This window comes from Gorilla gorilla, chromosome 5 (assembly GCF_029281585.2).
Source record: "Gorilla gorilla gorilla isolate KB3781 chromosome 5, NHGRI_mGorGor1-v2.1_pri, whole genome shotgun sequence".
Taxonomy (NCBI): domain Eukaryota; kingdom Metazoa; phylum Chordata; class Mammalia; order Primates; family Hominidae; genus Gorilla; species Gorilla gorilla.
The window spans coordinates 31,885,620-31,906,855 of record NC_073229.2 but is presented as its reverse complement, the minus strand read 5'-3'; the positions used below and the strand labels follow the sequence as shown (position 1 = coordinate 31,906,855).

The following is a 21,236-nucleotide window of genomic DNA, read 5'->3' as shown; positions in this document are numbered from 1 at the left end:
AAGAATTGCTTAAACCATCAGGATTTTTATTGTTTACTCAACAAACAGTTTGAAAGTAGATGGTCCAAAGGTAGATTTGGTAACTGAATGATGCCATCAAGGAATCAGGCTCTCATGTATTATCCCTCATGATTACCAGATGGTTGCCACAGCTCCAGACAGCACATCCTCATATGACAGAATGGAAGAGAGGAGAGAAAAAGAACGTTCTCCTCGTGTTCCTCTCTCTCATCAGGGAGGGAAATATTTCTCAGATGCTTCCATCAGAATTTACCTTACCTTTCCTTGGTCAAAAATGGTTATATGACTACCCCCAATCTCAGCAAAGGAGAATGGATTGCCATAGTTGCCTTAGCCCAGGGGTCTTCAAACTTTTTCTGCAAAGGGCCAGATAGCAAAGAATTTAGGAGGCCATACAGTCTCTCTCACCACCACCCAACCCTGCTGCTATAGCACAAAAGTAGCCACAGGTGCTAAGGAAGCAAATGAACATGTCTGGGTTCCAATAAAACTTTATTTACCAAAAGAGTTAGCTGCTGGGTTTGGCCAATCCTTGCCTTAGGTCAGTCACCACGTCACTGAGTACTTGGCTTCCCTAACTAAAGTTGGAATCTATTAGCAAAGAAGAAAGAGGAATGGCTATGTGTAGAGCCTGCCACAGGGACGGTGGCTCCAAAACACTCCTGGGAGAGTTGAGATGTGACACTGTGAGAACCAGATACTGATGGAGGACTGTCAGGAAGCCAGGGGCTACATGTGGACAGACAGACAAAAGGAACATGCCATCCAGTGTTTCCCAGCGTCCACACCAGTGGTTCAAATTGCTTTGGAAGAGCCCCAGGATTCCTCAGAGGTCCCTGGCTTGTGTGTATGGGGAACCACATGGAGGAAGTCATACCCGGGTCCCTCCCCCATGATTTTAACCAGAGCCCTTTTGCTTTTATCTGCTTTACAAATGGTGTTCCTATATATGGTTTGGGGAATTTCGAGGCAGGGAAGAGGGAGCAGGGGAAAATCTTAATGATAATAAAAATTGAAACCAATAGCATAGAGGATAAGCATCTAATCTGCCATAAAACATCCCTTTCTAATCTATCTCCCATGATCCCACTAAGTAACCTCTGCCCCCGTGAGATGCTCTAGCCAAGTAGGCCGAGTGTTCCTCATGTTACTCCAGCATTGCACCTTCTCTTCAGCCTTGGACCTCAGCTCATCTGCATGGCTGGAATCACCCTCTTCATTCTGCTTGGATAGAAAGTTTCCCCAATTTTTGTCAGTCTAATGAAAACATACTTATTTTGTACTTATTATGTACAAGTCGCCAAGTTGTAAAAAGGAATGAGAAACATAAAAGATACAGTCCAGGCTACGCACTTTGGGAGGCTGAGGCAGGCGGACTGCTTTAGCCCAGGAGTTTAAGAACAGCCTGGGCAACATGGTGAGATCCCATCTCTACAAAGAAATACAAAAATTAGCCAGCCGTGGTGGTGCATGCCTGTAGTCCAGCTCCTGGGGAGGCTAAGGTGGGAGAATTGCTTGAGCCAAGGAGGTCGAGGCTGCAGTGAGCTGTAATCCCACCACTGCACTCCAGCCTGGGTGACAGAGCGAGACCCTGTCTCAAAAAAAAAAAAAAAAAAGAAAAGAAAAGAAAAAGAAGATACAGTCTCCTTCCTCACAATTTTGTAATCTAGTTGTACAGAAAGAACATAAATAAATGAAAGCTGAGTACAATGATGAGCATGATTAGAAAAATCGATTAAAAATAAAAAGAACAGATACTTGCAAATGAGTTTTACCCTGCATAGATCCCTTGGAATACATGCTTTCCAGTAAGGCTGCCAAGACACACTTTTTGGGGGACTTTTTTTGGGAATTACATTTAGTTCCATCTTTTAAGCCATAGAAGAAAAGCAGTCTCATTCAGTTAGAGTGCATCCTATTTCATTTTACCAAAAACGGTTTCTCAAAGCTTGATTGCTGGCTTTTTCACTGGACTCCAAGTGGTGTCTGGATGGCTCCAAACATCCTATCCATCAAAAGAGCAGTTTCCAGGATCGAACATATTTAACAGATGTGCTGCAGGTTCTGAACATGATTCCACAAAAGATGACCCCACTGTCTAAGAGGACGGCCACTCTGCAGCCACGACTGCACCCCTGAAAGCACAGGACAGTAGGGGAGGCTCCTTCAGCTGACACAGCCAAGGATGCTTCTGAGCTGGGGAGGTTGGAGTTAGGGCTTGAAGTCAGGCGAGGTTTGGTTAAGAACGGAAATAAGGATTCAGCGATGGGGAAGCATTCCAGTTCCACAACTAGACACTGAAGCCTGGATTCAAATCCCAGTTTTGCCATTTAGTAGTTGTGGACCTTGATGAATTTCTTAACCTCTCTGGCCTTCAGCCTCCTCAATTATGCAATGGGAATTATAAGAGTTGGTGAAGCACACAAACCTACTTAATAAGTTAATAAATGTAAGATACTAAATGTGATGTCAATGTTTGCTATTATCCATATTTTTATATTATCCCCTATGGCAGAATGAAATCTCATTGACCAGCTTTCCTGGTTAATCTCATAAACTGTCTCATTTTTCAACTATTACAAAATATAGTCCAATCAAACTGAGAAACGTAACCACCTCATTCAAATCAGTACTTCTCTCCTCCTTCCAACACCTGGAGGCTGGCTTAGGTCTGGAATCATGTGGCTGGGACGGGGACCCAGTCAGTGTTTGTTCCTGCTTCCTGGATCCCCCACCTTCTCCAATCACTGGGTGATTCTGGAGGCTGGGAAGTCCAAGGTCAAGGTGCTGGCAGATTCAGTGTCTGGGGAGGACCTGTTCTTCACAGATGGCACCTTCCACAGGTTCTCTCATGGTGGAAGAGGCAAGGCAGCTTCCTTCGATCTCTTTTATAAAAGCGCTAATCTCATTCATGAGGGCTGCACCTTCATGACTTCATCACTTTCCAGAAGTCCCACCTCTTAATACTGTCATATTGGGTATTAGCGTTCACAAACAAATTCTGGGGGGACATCAACATTCACGCCATAGCAGGTTTCTCAGGGCCCAAAGAACAAAGCTCTTCAAGGAGGATTCAGTTGCATTTGGGGTTGGTGCCCTTGGGAGTGGCAGATGTGCACACACTGGCTCTTCTGTGGATGCTTTTCTGGGTTTTCTCAATCCTCTTCCCCTGTTGTTGCCAGTTCACTAGCTGCAGCTCCGAGACATGGGCAGCCCCTGTTAGCTGGCACTCACTCATCACCCTTGGGTCCTGGCATGTGCTGCTCACCTCGCCCCTGTGGGGGGATGTGGGTCCACCCTGCCCCTAGGGAGATTTAGTGCATGTATGACTCACTGGCTCTTGGAAGAAGAGGTGGCTCCAAATACCTCCTTCTCTCGCCACTGCAAACAGCCATCTGCTTTGCAGGTTGCATCCGTCCTTACGCCTCCCAAACTCCAGGAGACACCTAAAGCTCTTCAGGGAGTTCTCTGGAGCCCAAGTCATTTATCTTGAGGTAGGTGGAGAAGCAAAACATATAGACACCTCTCTAAAAAGAAAGACCCACTGCTGGCCTCTCCTGCATCCTTAGCCTCCTATCGTATCACCCCAAGGCGAGGCTGGTGTTGGTCCCTTAACAACACCCCAGAGAGGGTCTATACCTCACTTGAGAATGGGGGTGGGAGTTGTTTGACCCATATATTGTTCTGTGTTGGGGTCTCAGCAGAAATTCCAGCAGTCATGAACACAGAGTCCCTTTGAGTGTCCTGTTAGGCGCTAGAGTAGGCTGGGGGCATCTTTGGAAATTACCTGGAGGGCAGCCCAGTGTGAAAGGCCTGACTACCAGGGAATGGAATCCGGGCTTCGTGGTGTAGACAATGGGCAGGCAAGGTATGCTTCTCTTTCCTTTTCACATGTAGGTAAGTGCAGCCCCAGTTGCTGGACTTGCCTTCACATCCACGGACCTGCCCTTTCCCAGGGTCAGCTGGGTTCAAAGGGCTCTCAGAACGTTTTCTTTAAAGGAAAAATGGAGAGTGGCAAACGCGTGCCTAGGTGGGAGCAGGGAGTAGAGGGAGGCGGTTTAGATAGCAGTAAGGGGACATCAGACCAGCTACAAGCCAACAAGGAAAAAAGTGACGTAAGGAAAAAAATCCCAGGGAGCAGAGAGAAAAGTAGACTCCCCAACGCCTCGCAGTAAATGAGGACGCCTGGCGCCTGCGGCGAGGTCAACTGAGGTCAGACGAGCTTATCTCTCCTGTCCCGGGAATTAAGGGCATCCTGGGGACAGCTGCAGAGCAGGAGGCTCCCCGTGCCCTCCTCTTCCTAAGCAAGTCAAGATCCCAAGAGGCACGTGCGGGGAGGCCCCTCCGAAGGGCTGCTGGCTTGTGTCTTCCACCAGCGCAAAGGGAAGCTGTCGGTTGCTTCTGCAGTGAGGCAAGCTCAGCCGGACGCCCATAAGAGAGACAAGGTGTCGCTGTCGGGGTGTCTGCCTGCCTCGTTAGGATCAATTATTAGCGTACAGATCCTAAAACAAAACAAAACAAAACACTCCTGAAAACAACGACTTGCATCAGTGACAGGCCCCAAGTTCGGGACGCCAGGAGACGCCAGCGGGGCTGTGAAGTGCAAATCGCCCCGAGGCAACCCAAGAACGGGAGGACTGTCACCAGCCCGCCAGGAGAGTGCAATGCCCCGGTCCGTTCCGGAGCAGGGAAACTTTTGCGGGAGTCTGCGCTGGCACCGGCCGCCTGGCGCGGCTCGCGCGGACCCGGGCGACGGGACACGCAGCGCGGCACTGCCACCTTGTGGGCATCGGCGGCAGCGGCGCGGCGGGGCAAAGCCGGCGAGGCTAGCGACCTGCGGCTCGGAGCCCGACGCCGGCCAGCGCACGCCCGCAGGAACGCGCCGGCCGAGCGGGAGCCCGCGGGGGCGGGGCGCGCGGCTCCGGTCACGTGGGTTAGCAACAGGCAGCAGCCAATGAGAACGCGAGTCAGGTGGTGCGTGCGCCCGCCGCGCGCGGGAGGTAAGGGGCCCGGGAGGAGGCGTGGGGGCTCCGCGGGCTCGGTGGGACCGCGGGTGGGGAAGTCCAGAAAGCTTGCTCTTCCCTGTCAGGAGCCGCCTGCCGCAGGCGGGATGAACAAGAGCTGTAAAATGGGACTGTCCCATTCCCACGCTCCACGGCTGTGACCCCTGCACGGGGCAGTGGGCGGCGGCGCGGGTAGGAAGCAGGCGGGGAGCGACGCGGGGAGCCCGATTTGTCCCTGCTCCAGCCACTTGTTGCTCTGCCAAATCCGTGGGCCTGGGACTGCCATTTGGATCCACACAGGGGAATTAAAACAAAAAGAATAATGAGGCTCCTGGCCGTGGCGGGGTGCGCATTGGCCCTCTTGCCCTGCATGTAGCAGGTGGAGGAGACAGGCTCCATCCTTAGAGCTTCCCAGAGCCCAGGGTTGGCCTGAAGACACCAAAGCAGAGGACAGCCAGGAATTGGGTCAGAAAGAAAAAGCTTTGTTGGTTTTAGTTATTTTAAATAGAAAAGCCACATCCAAAAGTACCAATAATGATTTTTACGGTAAACCCCCTATGTTGACGTAAACCAGCCCACCCCTGAACGCACAGAAGACCGTAGCACAAACTGTGAGAGGCGTATTGAAGGACTGGGGCAAAATCAGGACCGACAGGCAAGCGTGGTTTCCATCAGGGTCTTACTCTTCTGGCTTCCTAGTTTAGGCAGATTTCACCCTGTTAATAGGGTCCGTGGATCAGTCTGTCTTTCTCTCCTCTCTCTCTAGCTCTCTATCTCTCTCTCTTTCCACCTCGTGTTTCATTCCTCTGAAACAAATCCAGGGAGCAGATGGCCTCAGAAGGGTGTCTAATCCATGCCTGGCCTCGAGGCACGTACTATAAGCTGTGATACCGTGGTAAGGTGTTATTATAGAGACAAAAATATCTCAGACTGCAGGATCTAGCCATCCTAAAGTTCCCCAGGGAAAGATGTTGTACAATATTCTTTGATAACCTACTACAAATGCTAACCACTTTAAGTACAATATAAGAACCTTCTGATCCTAGGTTTTATTTGTTTCTATTTAAACTCATTCAGGGTCAGGCTACCCAGAGGGCAGTTGAACACCTGTCCGGTGGCTTATGGGAATGCCTTGCACGATGTGCACTTCCCTCCACCAGGATCAGTGTGTCCGCTGACACTGGGGACCATGCCTGAGACATAGGTACAATTGGGCTGTGCCAGGGCAGCTCAGAGAAAGTGATCCACTCTGAGTCAGACCCTGCCAGCTGAGTTACTTACTTCCCTTACTTCCTTTTTTTTTTTTTTTTTTTGAGATGGAGTTTCGCTCTTTTTGCTCAGGTTGGAGTGCAGTGGTGCAATCTTGGCCTACTGCAACCTCTGCCTCCCAGGTTCAAGTGCTTCTCCTGCCTCAGCCTCCCGAGTAGCTGGGATTACAGGTGCCCACCAGCATGCCTGGCTAATTTTGTATTTTTAGTAGAGACGAAGTTTCACCATGTTGGCCAAGCTGGTCTTGAACTCAGATCTCCAGTAATCTACCCGCCTCGGTCTCCCAAAGTGCTGGGATTACAGGCATGAGCCACTGCACCCGGCCACTTGCTTCTTTTAGAGAGCAGGCTTTGTGCACCTACCAGTGTTCAAATACACTACCTTAATGGTTATGCTTCTCCAAATTTGATATAGTATTTGATTTTTAAATGTACCATACTCTTGAGTTCCTGACCAGTACACTGTTTGAAGGATGTCACAAGGACGTGCATTTGAAAGTCTGAATCCACAAATATGTATTGTGCTCTAATTGCCAGGTCTGGGCTTAGATACTGGGGATACAGCATTGCAGCAGGGAATTTGCAAAATGAAATGGAACCGTGAAGAAAGGAAATGAAAATAAATCACCCTGTTTCCATAGTCACCTCCCCCACACTAGTGGACTATTCTCTCTTAATCAGCTCCCTCAAACTCCTGCCTCTAGGACCTTCATTCTCTCTGACTTCTTTGATCATGGAGCATTAAGATCACCATATGTTGGATATTGTTAAATAACATGATATGTTGGGAAAAGTCATACACTAGGAATGAAAAAAAAACATACAGCTAGCTTCAGCCCTGGCTCTGCCACTTGAGAAAATCCATAACTTTCTACAAAACTTTAAGATCTGAATCTTGGAATCTTAGTTTCTTAATCCCTAGAATGGAATAAAGAGTCTTACTTGGCAACTCCACAGGTTCAAGATTCCAGGCCTCAGTTTTCTTATCTGTAAATTGAGGGGTTTGACCTAGATTTACAGCTTGCAAATTTTCCTTAGAAGTGATTCCCCATTTATAACGAAATCCAACATAAAACCCCAACATATAAAACAGATAAAGACAGACTTGCTTTAATGGCCCTGAGGCAGAAGGCTCTGAGTCCTATATACTCTCTTCTCCTACCTTTTAAAGGCCTTGAGGCATCTGTGCAGAACCCTGGGGTTTCACTGAACACAGTTGGAAACTCACTGTGCTAGGTGATTGTTTTAAAGTACCTTCCATTTATAAAATTCTATAAATCAAAATTTCTTAACATTGTATATTTCTATGATGAGATTTAATCTGTTTTCTTTCTTCATTTATTTAATTATGTTATAGGAGATAGTTGCAAGCTAAAACCAAAATATCTTTCATTACTCCCTCCCTATTTGTAAAGCAAATCTCTCTGCCACAGGGAGGAAAAAAGATTTTGAGGGAACACGTATGGTGTAATGAGAAAAACACAATGGGGATGAGAAGACATTAGTTCTAACCTTGGTCCTGCTTTTAACTAGTTCTGTAACTAGTTAGCTTGATCAAGGAATCTTATTAACCTACCTAAATCCAGAAAATTAAGAGGTTGGGTGACTTAGTAATCACAGTCATGCACATGAGCATTGCAGGAGCCTGTGCCCTCATGGCCTTCCTTAAATAATTCAATTCCTACTCAGCCTACAGGCTGACTTGCTTTATCACCCTTTCTTCAATATATATATCCTCACCCCAGAGGGAGTGAAGGGTGAGAAGACAAATTAGGTTGTAAGTGACACCACCAGGACATCAAAATAGAAATATGAACTCAATCATTGTTATGTTTGCACAGATGGTTCAAGCCTACAGCACGCCTTGACCCCAGCTCACCACGCAGGAGGCACATCTCCATTAAGACAGGGTTCATGCAATATACACGTTCATAAGGGCAAACTACAAAATCTTAAAAACCCCAGAGTTTGGAGAATGTTTAAAGGAAACAGTCTGGGTTAAGGACCCAGGACCTGGGGTTGAACCAAAAGGAATGACCCCACAAAGGACAAACAGTATGATTCATTGCCTCTGAGTGTGCACATCCTGGGAAAAGGCAACTTTAGGGGTGGACACAAGAACAACAGCTCTGGTCATGGCTGTGACTTGGTTATAAGTTAACTTTATGGGTCACTGAGTGTCTGGAAACAAACTATAAAAAGAAGAAAGGGTGGCCCAGGCAGCTTTCTGTTGGAAATGGCTGTGACCAGTTGCTTCTGGAAGGGAGATGTATTGACTGCAATAAAACTTGATAGGCTCAGCACTTGTCTGTTAAGGCTAGAATCGGAAGTCAACTTTGGACCTGAGTAATTGGTATAAATTTGTGTATAAGGGCAAGACAGAAGGGATTTTATTCCAAGTGGTCAACAATATGGTGTCCAGCTGCTGCATATGATCTGCCTGCTCTCTGACCTCTAATCCCGCGAGACTATCTGCATCGTCTGGGGTAATCCTAATATCCAAGCAAGTGGATACACTTTCACTGTCACCACACTGGCTTTTTTTTTTTCCTTTAATCTTTGCTGTTCTTAGGAATAGCAGAACATTTAAGGTAAAAATAAATAAATACATCATAGAGACTTGCTATTCTTAACTATGTCTATTCTTGGGAAAACAAATTGTACACAATGTTAACTTCTAGTCAATCATCCTCTTTAACTTTAGTGTCATTCGGTTAAGCCGACAATTATTAAGCACACACTTGCACATATCCAGTGTCATAGAGTCCAAAGTTGTAGGCAATAAATATAAAACAATATTATGCCAGAAATGCTTCAAAAAATACACATCATGTTTTATACTTAATTATTTTTCAAGCTTGGTGGCGGGAAGTTCGGGGGAGGGGGTGGTGCATTGTAAGTTGTACTCAAAGTATGACGTAGAAAAGCCTTGAGCTGAGTTTCAGAGGCCAAGAAGCTCATTTTAAATATCATTATCTATAGCTGTGTCGCAGCTGAACAGAACATCACATTTCTGAGGCCTAGTTTTTTCATCTGAAAAACAAACGAGGTTGAACTGGGTCATAGTCCATATCACAAAGCTTAACAATAATAGTAGCCAATATTTTTTGAGACAAGCACTTTGCTTTATCAGTTACTCCTCATAAGAACCCTATGATGTATGCATTACTATTTCCCCCATTTTTCAGATAAGGAAACTGGGTTTTGAAACTTAACCAAGGTCACACAGTGAGTAAGTGGCAAATCTGACATTTAAACCTAGTCTTTTCCAGCTCCCAAGTTGCACCCAACTGTTTCACAATACTGAACTGCCTCAGAGTTTATCTAGGAAGAAGATAAGATTTTTTTTACTTATTCAGATTTTCACCTTGACTCCCTTAGAGCTGCAAATAGAAGTCATCCCTCCATTGGCTAGCACAATGGGATCTTCAGAGACTCTCTCATACGTGGATGCTGAAGGAAAAGAAGGTGGAAACGGCTACCTGGGGAGAAAGGAGGTAGCTTCAGGGAACACTGTGCCAACTCCTATAAGGTCTGAGTAGGAGACTAGACTTTTGCTTAGTGACTGTGCCCCAGAATTCTAGATCTACAAGGAAATGGGCACCCAGAAATGACAGGTAGGAGGGATAAGGGGAAACCAATGATGCCTGGCCAAGACCTTTATGTCACTTCTTCTCATAGACCCCTTAGACCAAGCCTGGCTTCTGAATTTCCCATAGCTGTTGAATCAACACAGGGCCAGGTATGTACCTGAGTATAGATAGGAAATAGCAGCTGAACCCTGCTGAGGAAGCTGGGGTGTCCAGAACAGTGGATGACGTGGCCAGATTTGATTTCTGGTCCCCCATACCTGAAGTCACTGCTGCTGCATGGATGCCTGCAGAGTGCTCACGAGCTCCAACAGAGGAAACACTATGTAGGACTTACGTGCTGAGTGACCAGAGACTCGGAGCCTCTGGGATGAAAGGATCCCATTAATGCAAATAGGATCTAAAGATAGTATCTCCATAGATACTCTGTAGTCCATAGTCCTAAAGGAATGTTTTGGCTTCCACAAAAAAAATAGCATTTTATACTGAGAGGGACAATGTGGAGCCAAAGACAGATTACACAGAGTCCCTGCTCTTGGAAAAACTCAGTATCTCTTGGGGTACACCAGGGTACCCCTTTGGGACTGCTTGGGTTAGTCTAGTTATCCCAAGACAAGAAAAAAAGTACACGAGAGATAGGTGTGACTGTTTTATAAAAATACACAAGTTATTGACATATACTTAATGGATTAAATAGAAAATAATCAGTTGAGGAATGACAACTTCAAGAAATTTCACATTTTGTCTTGAAAATACTGGAGGTGTTGGCTGGGCGTGGTGGCTCATGGCTCTAATCCCAGCACTCTGGGAGGCCGAGGCGGGTGGATCACCTGAGGTCAGGAGTTTGAGACCAGCCTGGCCAACATGGTGAAACCCTGTCTCTATGAAAACACAAAAATTAGCTGGGCATGGTGGCACGCGCCTGTAGTCCCAGCTACTAGGAAGGCTGAGGTGGGAGGAATGCTTGAACCGGGGAGGCAGAGGTTGCCACTGCACTCCAGCCTGGGTGACACAGACTACGTCGCAAAAACAAAGAAAGGAAAAGAAAATACTGGAGCTGTCAGGAACAATAAAAATAATCTTATCCGTTATCAAGAAAAAGGAAGCAATTATGTGTATTCTCAAAAATAACAGTCAGAAGAGTTAATTCTCCATGTCTGGTCTATATTAGATTAATCTTGAATCGTATTTCAGATGTAAATTACTCTTCCTCCAATAAATTCAATTTTACGGATATAGATGTACTTCTCTTCCAATCTATTTTTGATTGCTTGAAAACTGCCCCACATTTTGCTGACCACACATAGATACTATGAACCCCTTTGTCAGCTGCCTGAGATGATCATCACCATATGGGGACTCCTGCTTGAGGAATGAGTGACTGCTCCAGTGGAAAGAGGTCTGACTTAGACACTCCAAGACCAAGAATTGAGTCTAGCTCCGCCCCTAACTAGATGTGAACTTATAGACAAATTACATGGCCTCTCTAGTTCTGCATACAGTAAAGAAACAAAATTAGATTTCTTTTAGCTCTAAAATTCTGTCCTTGCCTAACTCTGATGAGCAGAAACGGGTTCCTTTTGCATGAAAACACTGGGCCTACTGGGAGGAATAGTAAAAGGACTCTGGGGACTGGAGATGGAGCCAGGGACTCTGGAATCAAGCACACAAACAAATGCCAGGGGCAAAGACTACCCCCCAATTCCCAGGAAATTCCCTGGATGGATTTCAGACAGAAGGAGACATTCCTGCTTTTATCCTGGAGCACACATTGGGGACTGAGACAGTTGGACACTTTGGGGTGAGACATTGGATAGACCTGTTTGTTGTCCTCTGAGTCAGCCAAGGATACTTTCATCCAGGGACAGGACAGTTGTGTTTTGCTTGTTTGTTCATTTTTTAATGTAGGAAGAGTGAGACTACCCTTTGAGGAGCTCAATAAAGAAAGATACATATGGTGAAAAATACCCATCTCCCATCCCAGTGGCCGTAGAAGCTACTTGCTGGGTTCTTGCACTCCCATTGGCTATGATAGAAGCAGAGAGTCAACATGTGCGCCAACAGCAATGTCTGATCCCTTGGAACATCTGTGTTGAGAAGTAAGGTAGTAGCAGCAACAGAAGCAACTGCAACCAAAGAGATGGACCCAAGAAAATTTTCACAGTTTCAAAGGCAACATAGGAGTCCTCAAACCAGCTACAGGAAGAGAGGAGATTTGGAGGAGAGGAAAGAGGGGTGCCAGTGACTTGGTGCATGGATGAGTCACACCAATGCTTGTTCTCATTCCCCCTATAATTACTATTTGCAATTCACCTTCCATGGGTTCCTGGGGCCTGGTAGAGAAGGGTTTTTTGCTAAAGCCAGCGTCTCCTCCAGCCACCTATTGGCAGGGCTTTGTCATCCACTGTTGCACTTCCAGCCTGATGTTGACATCTCTTCCACCTTCTAGGACTTGCCTCTGATTTGAACATCCAAGAGAGAAAATTTTTTCTCCCAATTTGAACATGGGTGTCAAGGTGGCTAGAGCCAATTTTGTTCCCATCACCTGAAGAAAATACCAAGACTTGTAGCCTTTCTATTGCCTATATGACAGATCCATGTACTCAGCAGCTGAAGTGTACAAGGAAATGAAGAATTACTTAAATTCACCCAAAAATGATACTGTGTATGTGCTATTTCTAGTAGCCTCTCTCTTCCTGCAACTTGCTAGGTACTTTGGTATTACTCCGTGTGTTTGTAATGACGACATTTCACAAGGGGCAAGAATTTCCACTCTCCAGTATTTATTTTATACATTGTCACCCCCTTTCATTTTCAACACAACTAGGCAACAGCATTATCCTAGTTTTACAAAAGTGGAAACTGAGGCCCTGGGAGGTAAAGTGCCTTCCTTAAGCAGGAGAGCTGACAACTACAGCAAGTTCTCCTGATTCCAGGGCCTGTGGCCTCCTTCCATCCGACAGTAGGCAAGAAACCAAGTGATCAAGAAGAAGGCTTATGAGCCGGGCCGCAGACGAAGAGGTGGCAAGTGCAGGCAGTTTACAGCAGCGTCGGAGAGTGAGGAGTTGGTGTGTAATGATTTGCCATGTGGACAGACAGGCTAAAACAAGGATATTCTTTGTCTGAGCATCCTTTGTGTATAAAACATAAACAAGGCAGGTACAGAGCTGTTTCTTGGGAAATCCCGTCCTGTCCCTGTGGGCTTCCTTCATTTGCTCATCTTATCCTCACAATGTTCACTCCTTGGAGTCTTCCCGTCCACCAGCGCCTGCCTCATTCAATCCATGAGCTAACGGGAGCCCAGAAGGATCCTGACAGTGCCATGGGACAAGAAGGAAAAGAGAGAAGGGCAAAGCCACAGCACTCCAGAGGACCCGAGCCCTCTCCCTGTGTGAGGCTCCCATGCAGCGCTCAGGCCCCGCTTCTCTTCTCACCACTCAGCCCCCCGGGGGCTCCGTCATCATGGGGAAAGATGAGCGAGCCTTGCTAAGTTACATGTTCTTCTCAAGTGCTGGCTCTCTGCATGCCATCCCTGTGAAACAGGAACTTTCTAGAATGTGTCTCATTATCACTAACGGTAAAGTGCTCAGAAAAACGTTCAGAGGGAGGGTGTGCTTGTTTCTGGGGCAGGAGGGCAGGGAACAAGCTGCAAGGCTGTTCACTCCAGGCAAGAGACAAAACCCTGGAAAGAAACCAGAGGCTGGGTGAGTGAGGAATCAGGAGGCTGGCGTGAGCTGAAGAGACGGAAGGACAGTGTGTGCGCATACACGTGCACGTGTGTCTGTGTGTATATGAATCTGTATGTGTGTCTGTGCATGTCTGTATGTATGTCTGTGTCTGTGTATGTGAGTCTGTGTGTATGTGTGTGTGTGTGTGTTTTTCCCTCTATGTATATGTGTGTGTGTGTTTTTCCCTCTATGTATATGTGTGTGTGTATCTGTGTGTCTATGTGTTTCTGCATGTCTGTGTCTGCATATCTGTGTGTGTGTATGTGTCTTTGTGTCTTTGTGTCTGTGTGTCTATGCGTGTGTGTGGGGTGGAGGGCACTGGAGCAGTGATGGTAAGGGCTAATGGGAGATTATCAAGACTGAGAAATGCTCTGAGCTGGAGGATGGCTTTCAAAATTTCCAAAATGCTTGAAAATTCGAACTGGAATGCTGCTCCTGCCACCTGACTGCGTGCCTGACACCCCACGCCCCACAGCTCGGAGCCCCTCTCAGCAAGGGGCCCCACAGCATCCCACAGAGATTCCCACTCAGCTGCCTGTTCAGAGGACTCCTCTGGTCTCTGCCAGTTTCCTGCGAGATGCTTGCACATCCTGAGACCCCACTGCTTCATCAGCAACATGGGAATAATAATACCAATATCCACTGCACAGGACTGGTGTGAAAAATGAATGCACGAACACAGAAAAAAGCACAGTGCCAGACACATGGGAGGGGATCATATGTTTTTGTTTCTGAACACTGAGTGGGTGACAGCCATGTGGCAAGAGGAGGAAAGCATGGAGTTGGGGGCCAGACAGACTCTGCATCAAGACCCAGTTCTCACCTTTCTCACTGTTTGGCCTTGGGCAAGCCCCTGAATCTCTCTGGACCTCAGTTCCAGCCTTCCTTCCACCATGGCTCCATTATGAACCCCACCTCCAGCTCCAGGACTAATCCACCTGCAAAACCCAGCCCCCTTGCCCAGGGAGATAGGGAGAAGCCACCAGCCAGGCGGGAGAACACAGATCCAGAATTGAACTCATGACCTCAGCTCGTCTTGCCAATGTGAAGCATGTGACTTCATTTTGCAGGTCAGAAGAGTAAAGCTGTCCATGCCGGCTGGACATGAACAAGGAGGCTGCCATCCTATGCACAGCCCCCTACATGGCTGGTAGCCATCTTGTGATCAAGTCAGAAGCCAGGCTTGGGGTGATGTTGACTCTGAGGAGGCCAGAGAGGCAGGTGGAGCCAAACCAGGGGATATTGTGTAGCCACTGGATCCAACCCCTCCTGAAGCCAACCCATCTCTGGCCCTTTCAGTTATAGCAGGCAGTTAAAACCCTGTTGTGCATAAGTCAGTCTGAGCATGTTTTCTGTTGGTTGCAAGAAAGATGCTCCCTACTTACCACCTTACACCTTACACTGTGATACGTTGCCAATTTAAGCCAGAGTTTTGGTGATTGTGTCTGTTTCAAGAAGACTATCCTCAGCTCAACTCAGGTCCATCTAAATCATCTCAGAGGAAAATTCAAAGCCCCAAATCCTTCAAGGTACCCAAGTCTCCCTCTCCTGGTTTCTTTGCTGCCCAGGTGCACAAAGTGTGTCCCAGAGTCTAAAGATAGATGTGGATCAGCTATGGTCTGGAGGTTTACGTTCTCTCGAAATTCATGGGTTGAAATCCTAACCCCCAAGGTGAGGGTATTAGGAGGTAGGGACTATGGGATTGTTAGGTCATAATGGCAAGACCTTCGTAAATGGGATTAGTGCCCTTATAAAAGAGGCCTGAGAGACACTCCTCGTCCCTTCCACCATGTGAGCACATGGCAAGAGAGTGCCATGTATGAACCATAAAATAGGCCTTCTCCAGATATTGAATCTGCCAGTACCTTAATCTTGGACTTCTCAGCCTCCAGAGCGGTAAGAAATACATTTCTGTTGTTTATAAGCTACTGTATTAGGCCATTCTTGCATTGCTATAAAGAAATCCCTAAGACTAGGTAATTTGTAAAGAAAAGAGGTTTAACTGGCTCATGGTTCTGCAGGCTGTACAGGAAGTATGGCGCTGGCATCTGCCCAGCTTCTGGGGAGGCCTCAGGAAGACTTCAATCATGGCAGAAAGCAAAGAGGGAGCCAACATATCACATGGCCAAAGAAGGAACAAGAGAGAGAGAGTCGGGGGAGAAGGAGAAGGGCTATACACTTTTAAATGACCAGATCTTGCAAGAACTCACTCAGTATCATGAGGATGGCACCAAGCCATGAGGGATCTGCCCCTATGACTAATCACCTCCTACCATCAGGGATTACATTTCAACATGAGTTTTAGTGGGGACATATATTCAAACTATATCCACTACCAAGTCTATGGTATTTTGTTACTGCAGCCTGATTGGACTAAGACAGGATCAGAGTCCATTTTCCACTCAGAACCCTCCATAAAACAACAGACGTCACTGTGAATAATATGCTTTTTGTCTCCTCTACTACTGTATTCATTAGCTATTGCTGCATAACAAATTACCCCCCAACATTACCAACTTTAAAGAGTTGGAAATGTATTAAAGTGTTACCTGAGGGATCTAGGAGCAGCTCCTCTAGGTTGTTTTGGCTCAGGGGCTCTCATGGGGCTGCAGTCACCTCGAGACTCACCCAGCGCCAGTGGAGTTCCTTGCAAGATCACTCAGGTAATTGCTGACAGAATTCAGCTCCTTATTGGCTGTTGTCCAGAGTCTTCAGCTCCTTGACACATGAGCTTCTCCATAGTTGCTCACAGAAAGAGAGAGAGATCCCAAGAAGAAGCCATACTCTTTTATAACCTAATCTTGAAAGTGACATACAGCCATTCCTGTCGTATTCTAATTGGCCACACAAACCAGCCCTGGTACAACGTGGAAGAGAGTTATGTTGTGTGAATACTGGGTGTGAATACCAGGAAACGGGGCCATCTTGAGGGCTGGTGGCTACAACCTCCATGGGGCCTTCCTGGCCCTCACTCTCCTAGTCCAGCCATCTCACTGAGTTTTCCTTCTCTCTCCTCTTCACCCAGTTCTTCCCTCAAAGCAGTGAACTCTCTTCCTTAATCCTTGTCATCTGTCCATGTCTACGAAGTCTCACCTGCCCCAAGCAGACATTCCCAAAGGCAGTTCTCTCTCCAAAAAAATTATTAGTAACTCTTTTAAGAAATGGAATGTTTTTATCCTGCTCTACTATCTATATATGTATTTATAAATCTGTTTATTCTTTCTTGATAATAAAAGGAAAAACTTGAAATAACTGTAAAGCACTGACCATTCCTTAAATCCTTCTCCCAACTTTCCCCACTCTCTACCCAAGACCACGGTGCTCTTTTCCTGTGAGAATTATTCATCCTTGGAAATTCATCCTTGTCACTGTAACTTCCCATGCCTCATTCTATCCCAGCCATGTGGAAAGACAGCATGGCTCTTAAATAGGCTGGGTCTAGGGAGCAACACCAGAGAGTAGCTCCTCTTCTATGCCAGGAGATGCAGACATCATGAGCTTCACTCAAACATAAATGGAGGTGGCTGGGCAGAGACAAGCGGTTTTTCTCAGATGCTGCTTTAGAGGAATAAAGTCCTGAGATAGAGGGGAAGATTAACACAGTAGATCATTGATCCAGGATATTCAAGACCTAATTTTCATGTTTGCATGTATTTAGCCAATATCACTGAATATCCATTAGGTACCAGGCACTATTCCATGGCCCAGGCATACAGCAGGGAACAAAGACATCCAAAATCCCTACCCTCATGGAGCTTATGTTTTAGTAGGTAGAGCCCAGCAATAAATACATAAATATATACTAGGCCAAGAAGAAAAATAAGGCAACCCAAGTAGAATGTCAAGATGATGCACTGTATTAGATCAAGTAGTCAGAGAAGGCCTGATAACCCATTTTTGCTTAACTTTATTTTCAGAATTTAGATCTATTGACTCCAAAGAGTATAATAATTGAACAAAAGGTATTTTACCAGGTAAAGAATGGCACATAATATGTGACATAAAGAATGGTAAGAAATAAAGGAGTTAAAAAGAGTATCCGTTAGAAAATCCTTTATATAATATACACATTATATATCATTGGAATCCACCAAAAAAGTATTAAAAATCATTCTGTATCCCCTGAATACATCTGGATTTACCTTAAAACAAAAATAATATATTACAAATAAAATACAAAACATTTAATGATGGAAACAGATGAATACATGTCACTTATCAATTCTTTCCTGGAAAATTGGGATATTCAGTGCACATCCACTTCCTAAAAGATGACCGAAACAAAAAAATCATGTTATAATGAAAAATCTATGAAATTGCTCTTCACTGAGAAATCCTTCTTGATTGCACAGGGAGGAATGGCAAATTCACTTATCCTCAGAAGTTGTTAGTGCATTTAGATAGAAAGGGAAGAGGACACGATAGCTCTTTCACAAAGATCCATCTGTATCATTTTTGGCCCTTGCTATGCTTTTCTTTCCAAATTTCCTATTCAGCTTTTTTATCTGATGAGTCTATTGCACAGTAGTCAATGACCAATGTCCTGTGAGTTTGCAAGCCTTTCACAAGATCAAACAGCCTCTAATGGAGTCATGTGTGACCACGACCACTCTACCTGACCACACTGAATTGCCATCAGCCTGCTCACCTGTTGGGACCATCACCAGGCACCATGTGCCTTGGCAAACTGTTCTTGGAATTGGCATTTAAGAAAACAAATGGATGAGAGCTTTACATTTCTGTTTGGAATATTCCTATGTTTGGGCACCTACATTAGGAATTGGCTATAATATCATAGTGTTTTATGATTAACAGAGCCATCTCCTCTGCTTTCACTCATTTAATCTTACAACAGCCTGATGAAAAACTGGGAGTTGGAATTGCCAGTCAGTGGCCAAAACCATTTCCTTTTAGGCCTGCAGCCATCCCTAGATGGCATTTCCCAGCATCCCTTGTACGTAGTGGTGGCCATAGGACTGAGCCACTTTCTGGTCCACAGAAACATCCTACAGGAGTTTTCCACACTTCTTCCCCTTCCACAGCAAACCTGTGGAGGTGGACGAGCCACAGATGAAAGGGGCTTCAGTCTCTAAATTACCACAGAGACTGGAGCTACCTGCCAGTTAGGAAGACCCATTCTGAGAAAAGAAAAGAAAAAAATGTCTATTGCATCACCCTGTAGATATGTGGGGGTTTTCTGTTGTAAAAGCCAATGTTACTTAAGAATGCGTATTTCTCCAGTGTTTCATTATTAACACAACAGTTTCATATACTTTATCTCATGTCAGGAAGCTGGGAGTTAGTATTTTTGTTACACACCCCCTTCCTTTCAAATTGGGCATACTAGGGCTCAAAGATGCTGAATAATGTATCCAAAGTCACACAGCTGGGAAGAGGTGGAATTTGATGTTTTATTTAGGTCTGGTCAGACCCAGCCCTGTGGCCTTTCCACTAGATCATGATAATTTCACAAAAGTTTAGTGATCACACTGGTCTTAATGTTCTAGGTGATTTTGTAGGTATTGTGCAGAGGGAAATAATTAACCAGCATGCATTTGCTATTGGTATTCTTCTGGTTCCAAATTTAGGACTTAAACCATGTTCAGTCACTTGCTCACTGCCTACAGGGCTCCATAAATAGTTTTATGCCATTGTTCTTTGGTAAGATGCCATCTATCTACTTGACTTTATTGTTCTAAAATCTGATAGAACACTTTAACCCTTTCCTTCTCCCTCACGTTCACAGCAAAGGCTTGCATTCTTTAAAACAATCATTGGATAAATATTCAGTGTCCTCTAGGTGCAAAGCACTATTTATGATGCTGTGAGAGATATAAAAATAAATAAAACACACAATAGAGTGGTTAAGAAAGTAGACTCGGTTCAACCTTGGAAAGCTGAAAGAAAAAGTAAAAAAGAAGAAAAATTTGAAAGAAAAAAAAAAAGACAGTATACTCTGGAATAAGTGCCTGAATTTAAATACAGTTTCCACTTCTTACTAGCTTTGTGACTTTGGACAAATTATCAATACTTAGCTTCTTTGTTCCTATGTTTCTTGCCCCGTGGAATGGGGATAGTATTGTTAGCGCGGCTGCGAATCTGTACGAATTTGCAGCATCTCAATTCTTGCCTCCTCAGCAGAAAGAATTCGACTGAGGGCCAGAAGGAGAGACTGAGGTTAAGTTTTAGAGCAGGAGTGAAAGTTTATTAAAAAGCTTAGAGCAGAAACAAAAGGAAATAAAGTACACTTGGAAGAGGCCCAAGTGGGCAATGAGAGATCAGGTGCATGGTTTGACCTTTGGAGTTGGAGTTTTCCATGTTGGCATGCTTCTGGGGTCTTGGGTCCTTCTCTCCTGATTCTTCCCCTGGGGTGGGAAGAATAACAGTGGCCTCTCAGCACTTGTGAGGGGAGCATGTGCAGTGTGTTTACTGGAGTTGCACGCATGTTTACTTGAAGTACTCATCTCTTACTAGTCAAATGTACCTAGGAGGTCATATACTAGTTAAGCGCCACCATTTTGCCTCTTAATTCACATGCTTGAGCCCACTCGCCCAACTCCTGGCATCTTATCGGGAAGCTGCTGATGGCCAGTTTCAGGTGTTTGTGTTTATTGGGAGACTGCCTTTTCCCTGGTGCTGGCTGCGAACAATTATTATTTTAGAGAGACAGTTAACAACCGCCTGACCATCACCTGATGGTTGCCTGACATTTTTGGTGGGGGGCAGGGAAGCCCTCTCCTGCCCTGCTCATGCCTGACTGGCCACCTCCTGTAACAGTATTAGTGCCTACTCATGATGATGTTTTAAAGATTAAATGAAACAACACTTAAAGGGCACTTGGCACCAAGCAAATGCTCAAGAACTGTTAACTTACTCTCAGATAAATGAAAGAGATATACCTAAGTGTTGGCTATGAACAGTTATTGTATCAGTGCCATCCACAAACGCAGATAGTTATGCGCTTCCATTTTCCTCTTACTACCTAAAATTACCAAGATCTTGGTGCAATTTTTCTTAAACCATAAAAATCTCTTTCCTTCATATATCAGTGAATAGTGCATTTTAAAAATTCTCCCATCTTTTCTGTAATCAGGCACTCAGGAAGGAAACACACACACTCTTTTTTTTCTATGCCAGGCACTACACTAAGCACTTTACATCTGGGTTTTTTGTTTTGTTGTGTTGTGTTTAATCCTCTCAACAACCTCAATTTCTCATTTGCAGATGAAGACCCCTAGACTTCAGAGAAGATGATATCTAAGTGTCAGAGCTGGGATTCAAAACCAGATCTGTCCAGCTCCGAAGACTGAGCTCATAACCCTTAACACTAATCCCCTCCCTGACCCAGCGCTGTAATTCTAGGCTAGTCTGATTAGAGCCCCAGAACTTCACAACCTTTTAAGAATACAGTCAAGAAAGAAGAGATCATTGTTTCAACCTGCCTCTGAATCGTAGTAAATAATGGGCCCTGATATTAACAAGGCAGCTTCCCTCCTAAGTGCGAAGGACCCTTGAAAAGGGTATCTTAATCATGGGTGTCATATTTTATGATTGTGTCTGTTTGTATTTAGTACACTTGTTATCCTTGATGTTTTTGCCCTGAGGACATCAACTGAACAAAATTGC

The 21,236-nt window shown here is 45.3% G+C and overlaps 1 long non-coding RNA gene across 1 annotated transcript; it reads left to right on the top strand.

Annotated features, from left to right (window-relative positions):
* Positions 1–4,974: 4,974 nt before the first annotated feature.
* LOC129534238 (uncharacterized) lies at positions 4,975–21,071 on the top strand. Its single transcript, XR_008680748.2, has 3 exons — positions 4,975–5,021; positions 12,332–15,506; positions 20,835–21,071. It is a non-coding gene; the product is annotated as an uncharacterized lncRNA (long non-coding RNA).
* Positions 21,072–21,236: the final 165 nt, after the last annotated feature.